At 45.6% G+C, this 6,000-nt stretch overlaps 1 long non-coding RNA gene across 1 annotated transcript in view; it reads right to left on the bottom strand.

Moving 5' to 3' along the window:
• Positions 1-205: 205 nt before the first annotated feature.
• The window catches only part of LOC116578415, a 28,991-nt gene continuing 23,196 nt past the window's right edge, over positions 206-6,000 (bottom strand). The window contains exons 3-4 of the long non-coding RNA XR_004280865.1: positions 4,656-4,756; positions 206-499 (exon numbers count right to left, since the gene is read on the bottom strand). This is a non-coding gene — a long non-coding RNA (uncharacterized LOC116578415). The remainder of the gene's footprint in view (positions 500-4,655; positions 4,757-6,000) is intronic.

The raw sequence follows: 6,000 nt of genomic DNA, 5'->3' as shown, positions 1-6,000 counted from the left end.
CAAAAAGGAATTCTTTTTTTAAAAAATATTTTTATTTATTTATTTGACAGACAGAGATCATAAGTAGGCAGAGAGAGTGGGGGGGGGAAGCAGGCTCCCTGCTGAGCAGAGAGCCCAATGCGGGGCTCGATCCCAGGACCCTGGGATCATGACCTGAGCTGAAGGCAGAGGCTTTAACCCACTGAGCCACCCAGGTGCCCTCAAAAAGGAATTCTTGCTTATAACTGAGTGTACCCAGATTTAAGCCTCAGACTGTGTGAGCTTGGATAAGTCATGCTGTTGTTGTGGGATGCAAGGGTCCTCATTGCTAAGAGCTGTTGCTAGAGCAGGAAGCTCACAAGTACCCCCGTCCCCCTCCCCCCCAGTTTGAAACCCCACTGATGTGAGCACTTCTGCTTTACACGGACAGTGGCGTATGCTTCTCCTTTAAATGAAGTGAGTTCTGTATTACCGGTGCTCTTGAGAATGCCGGAGCAGAAGAGGCCCGTGGGAAGGGGCTCTGGAAAAGAGGACAGGTGCTGAGATGCCACCCTGGGCTTCCTCTTCAGATACAATGTCTTGTGCCCCTGCCTTCCCCACTCTCTTCCCTCCTGCTCGTCGTTGTATCATCCTTCTATCCAGCTGCTCGTCCTAACACAGGCAAGTGGTGGCTGACCGGACCTGCCAACCGCCTCACCGGTTTGGAGGGCAGCCCCTGCAGCTCTATGTGGAGAGGAGGAGGACACCCCCCATGCCACGTTGCTGTGTGGAGTTTCCTTGGGTGACAGTGCAGATGGGCAGAGAGGACCTGACATTCATGCACTTCTGGTGACTGAGCTGGGCCAGGGTATGGGACCTGGGTGGAGGCGAGGGTATTTGGAAGCTTAAGCCCTGATATGGGCAGCTGACCTTTCTGGATTACACAGATCCGTGTTTAATATTGAATAATGGCGTATCTTCAAATAAGCTCTCTGAGGCCAAGTAAAACAGTTTCTTCTGCCCAATAATCAAGACTGCTGAAGAACAGAGGCCACTATTCTTCTGAGTTTTATTTACTTAAGTAAATAAATGATACCCCACGTGAGGCTGGAACTCATGACCCAAGAGCATGAGTGGCATGTATCCTCTTCCGACTGAGCCAGCCAGGTGCCCCAGAACAGAGACCACTTCGAATGGCAGAGGGAAAGGGGATGAGCACCTCTGTGTGCCAGATTTTACAAACATACACATATATAAACTGGATCTTATAGATACATATTTTTAAGTAGTATATATAAATTGATCTTTAAACTGGTAGATATGTGTATGCTATCTCCATCCCCTTTAAAAGCAAAAAGTACTCTCAGAATTTATCTCCAATACACACATGGAGAGAAGTCACTCACCACTCACTTCCTAATGATTCAGGTCCTCCTGATCGAAATCCCAAGCTCTCTCCTCCACACACACGCAGAGTTCACACCTTTTCCTTACACATTCCCATTCACTAGATTTTAGATCCAAATATTAATATTGCAGGTCTTAGAACCTAGACTAGGAGTGGGGACTGGTAACCTCTCACTTCTCCCCCAGGCTCTGCAGAACTACTTAGAATTCCTCATCCGGTCACGCTGCCCAAAATGCTAACAAGTAGAGATTTCCTTGGGTAAATAAGCCTCAAGCCACATTCAGGTGCAAGAAAAAACCCCATATCTGAGTATCACAACTTTTTCCCTCCTTCCACCTTATATAGAATCCTTGAGGTTTCTTTCTTTCTTTCTTTTCTAATTTTTTGAGCCTTCTTTTTATTACATCTTCTCAGAAACACTGACCTGGCTTTTATGTAGAAGTTTTCAGTCTTCCTTTTGCAAAGCTGTTTGGAAGAACACTCATCTTGCAAGGGGGGCTCTGTGGAAGGTCTGAGTACTATGCAGCCTTGGCCACAGTCAGCGAGGTCAGCCTCCCTAGGGGTAGCAGGCGGACCCATGGCTCCTTCTTGAGAACGTAATTACAGTTCCCAGCTTCCCCCGCAGTGAGCTATGGCCATGTGACTGAGTTCTAGGCAACCCAATGGGAGCAGAAGTGACAAGCACCACTTCTGGGGAGAGGCCCCTGATCACCCCCTCCCCACCACATGCAACCCTGCATTCCTCCCTTTCACCTGCTGGCCTGAAGCACACAGACAAATAATTCTGGGATCCAAGTCCTGAAATTGGTGAATCAAGATGGAAGGTGCCTGGTCCTCAAATTACCAGCTGGAAAAAAGCTGTCTGCTGTTGCAGATGACACATTCTGGATTTCACAGCAGGAAGGAGTGACCCTCAGTTGAGTGAAGCCAGTAAGACTTGGGGGTTTACTTGTTGTTGCAGCTAATTAATGTAATGTGAATTCTAAGTAGTCACACACACCCCTTTCAACAAGTGAGTTTGACCTCTTTCTTCTCTCCAGCCTCTCCTGCTCCCAACTCCTCTCTCCCAACTCACACTGCATTCCTAAATGGAGAGGTTGGCCACTTTTTGAGATTTCTGATTTTCTGAAGTCCCTATTGATATTTTGTGAATAGTATTGGTGGCGCGGCTATAATGGAACACTACGTTCTTATTGCCTTTAAGGAATACCAGCCCAGGCTGCCATTCAGATGTAATTTCATTTCTTCCTACAGGCTGGGGGTGCTTGAGGGCTTTGGGATGATACTATTGTACAGTGTATTGGTGTAGTGGAGGGAATATTTGTGAACCCTGGGATTTTGGGGAGACTGAGAAAGTGAAGCTCAATGAAGAAGAAAAAAAAGATAGGGGGACACACACTTTAGAGTTGGATCAGCTTGAACCAGGCACAGATCGCCAGATCATCAGTGACTTTCCATAGCACAGATCCCAGCAGCTGCTTCCCTGGGCAGCATCAGGTGGCATTTAAACCTCGGGGACATTGCAAGCCCCTGTCAGGGGAGATGGGACTATTGTCGCAACCCAACTTTACAGGTCCCTCTTCATCTCTCAGTTTCCGGAGGGATCCAAGACCCATAGCCAGTATTTTAGGGACTGTCTAATCAACTTGGCAGAGAGAGGCTGCATAATCAATCCAGGTCTTTCAAGCTCTTAGTTTCCCAAATGTTAATCAAGATCCTGTAACAAGTCACTAACCAAGTGTTAGGAAACCTTCCAGTGTCTGTTCCTAAGGCCCTAATACTCTCAGCACTTCCCATGTTGGGAGAGTAGCGAGTACATTGGTTGACTGCAATGAAATTGCCAGACAATACCCATCCTAATTTTTATTTTTGGAGGTAGTGTAGTATAAGAAAAAAGAGAGGGTTGTGGAGCCACTCAGATCTGGATCTAAAAGCAGGCTCTACCACATCGTAGTAATAATCGACCACATCCTTGGCAATTCATCTCGGAGGTTTCTTCCTCACAGATGAGAGGCTCAGATTGCTCCACTCATGGGGCTATTTTTTTTTTAAGATTTTATCTATTTATTTGACAGAGAGAGGTCACAAGTAGTCAGAGAGGCTGGCAGACAGAGAGAGGAGGAAGCAGGTTCCCTGCCTAGCAGACAGCCTGATGCGGGGCTCGATCCCAGGACCCTGAGATCATGACCTGAGCCGAAAGCAGAGGCTTAACCCAATGAGCCACCCAGGCACCCCTAATGGGGCTATTTGTAAGGATTAGGAAATAACGTAGAGAAAATATCTAACACCTCATAACATAGTATATAAAAGATTTTCCTTCTCCTGTAAATGCATTCCTTAACCTCAGCTGGGTTTCAAAATCCTAAAGCTAAGAGTCCTTCTTTACAATCTCTGCGGAGCAGTGGAATGGTGAACAGGACTGCAGTGCAGCTGTTGCTACCTTGGCATGCTCCTCCAGACTACCAACGCGTCCCTGAACCACCCTATGAGCTCCCGAGATCATTTACTTTGGGGAGCGCTGGCTTCCGGTTCCTGGTACTCTGTGTGGGGGCCTCGGGGGCTCCAGGGTGAGGTGATGCTCAGGCTACGTGTGTGGCCTGAAGATTCTCTGGCAGACCAGCAACTGCCAGCCAGGGCGGGGTAAGAACTGGTAGTGAACGAACAGACCTGTGTGCTTCACACCAGCACAGATGCGTGTCTGGGTGTGAGACAGAAGCTAACTTGTTCACACCCATGTTCTTTCCAGCCCTTGCTGAAGAATGATGTAGTAACTTAATGATATTTCCTTTTTTGTTTTAAGACTATTTCCAGCTTGTTCAAGGTTTGCAAATACTTCTTTTTTTTTTTTTTTTAAGATTTTATTTATTTATTTGACACACACACACACACACACACACACACACACACACACTACAAGGAGGCAGAGAGGCAGGCAGAGAGGGGGGAGGGGCAGAAGCAGGCTCCCTACCAAGCAGAAAGCCTGATATGGGGCTCAATCCCAGGACCCTGGGATCATGACCTGAGCCGAAGGCAGAGGCTTAACCCACTGAGCTACCCAGGTGCCCCAAGGTTTGCAAATACTTCTAAAGCAAGATCTTATTTATCTGTCTTCATAGTCTTCTATACCTGGGAGATTGAACACCTTTTCTAATTTTCACAGGGGCTAACACTGGCCCCACCTGCAGCCCTGTTCTCTCTCTCTGTCTCTGATGGGCCTGACGCCCATTGTCTGGGTAGGGCTGAGTCTCTAGCTGGTCTAGGACACAAAAGCAGGACTTGCTGCTCTTACCGTGGTCTTGGGCTGGCGAGCGCACATGGCTGTGTTGGCCACTGACACAGGGTTGTTCTACACGCAGTCCCAGTGTCCTCAGCACTGTTCCACACAGAGACCTGCCACCAGAAAATGAGAACTATGAAGCCTGGTAGGAGAGCAGGGGAGGGCTCTGAGGGGACTTATGGGTTTTAAACTTTTGTTCAGTTCAAAATATACAGATATCTACATAGTTTGTACTATTATAAAAGTAATACATTTTCATTTAAAAAAAAAGGTTTTATTTATTTACTTATTTATAGAGAGAGAGAGAGAGAGAGAGCACAAGCAAGGGGAGCAGCAGGCAGGAGAAGCAGTATCCCCACTGAGCAAGGAGCCTGATGTGGGACTTGATCCCAGGACCCTGAATCATGACCTGAGATGAACACAGACGCTTAACCAACTAAACTACCCAGGCGTCCCTACACTTCCATTTTTAAAAGGCAAAAAACCACTCAACTATATAAAGAAAAGGTCAATTTCCCTTCCCCCCAACCCATCAAGCCTACTTCCCGGGAGGTATCTACTGTTGCCTGTGGCTCCTTCCAGGATTTTCTCTGTGTTTTTATAAATATAAACACAACCCCATCAATAACATACATATACACACACATAAAATGTCAGTAAACATTTGTTTACTAAATTACAAATATGTAGAGTGAGAATACACTTTTTTTTTTGGTGTTGAAGGATGTCTTCATTAGCATTTACAATATACATCAAAAGCTTTCAAATGTACAATTGGTCATGTCACTTTTAAGAATTTATCCTAAAGAAATATGATTTCAGGGCACCTGGGTGGCTCAGTCAGTTAAGCGTCTGTCTTTGGCTCAGGTCATGATCCTGGGGTCCTGGAATGGAATCCAGAGTCAGGATCCCTGCTCAGCGGGGTGTCTGCTTCTCTCTCTACCTTTTCCCCTGTTCCTGTTCTCCATCTCACTCTCTCTCAAATAAACAAATAAACAATCTTTAAAAAAAGAAACATGATTTCATTCAAGGATATTTATCTCGTACCTGTTACTGAACATCAACCCCAAATGACAGATTTTCTAAGTATAACAGGACAAGGTATGGAAAATATGGCATATCTATATATCGGAAAACAATAAAACCTTATTAAATCATGTGATAGAACAGTGTTTACTGATTAGGGCTGATATATGACATCACATTTGTAAAAATCGTATACACAAGCTCATTTTCTAAATTTTTGTTGGTTTGTATGTTTATCTCTATTACTATAAGATCTTTAAGGACACAGACCTCTCCTTAATTGTTCTTCCAGCACTTAGCACAGTAAAAGGTGTGCAGTAACCATAAAATA

This window comes from Mustela erminea, chromosome 18 (assembly GCF_009829155.1).
Source record: "Mustela erminea isolate mMusErm1 chromosome 18, mMusErm1.Pri, whole genome shotgun sequence".
NCBI lineage: Eukaryota > Metazoa > Chordata > Mammalia > Carnivora > Mustelidae > Mustela > Mustela erminea.
This window is presented reverse-complemented; position numbering and strand designations above follow the sequence as displayed.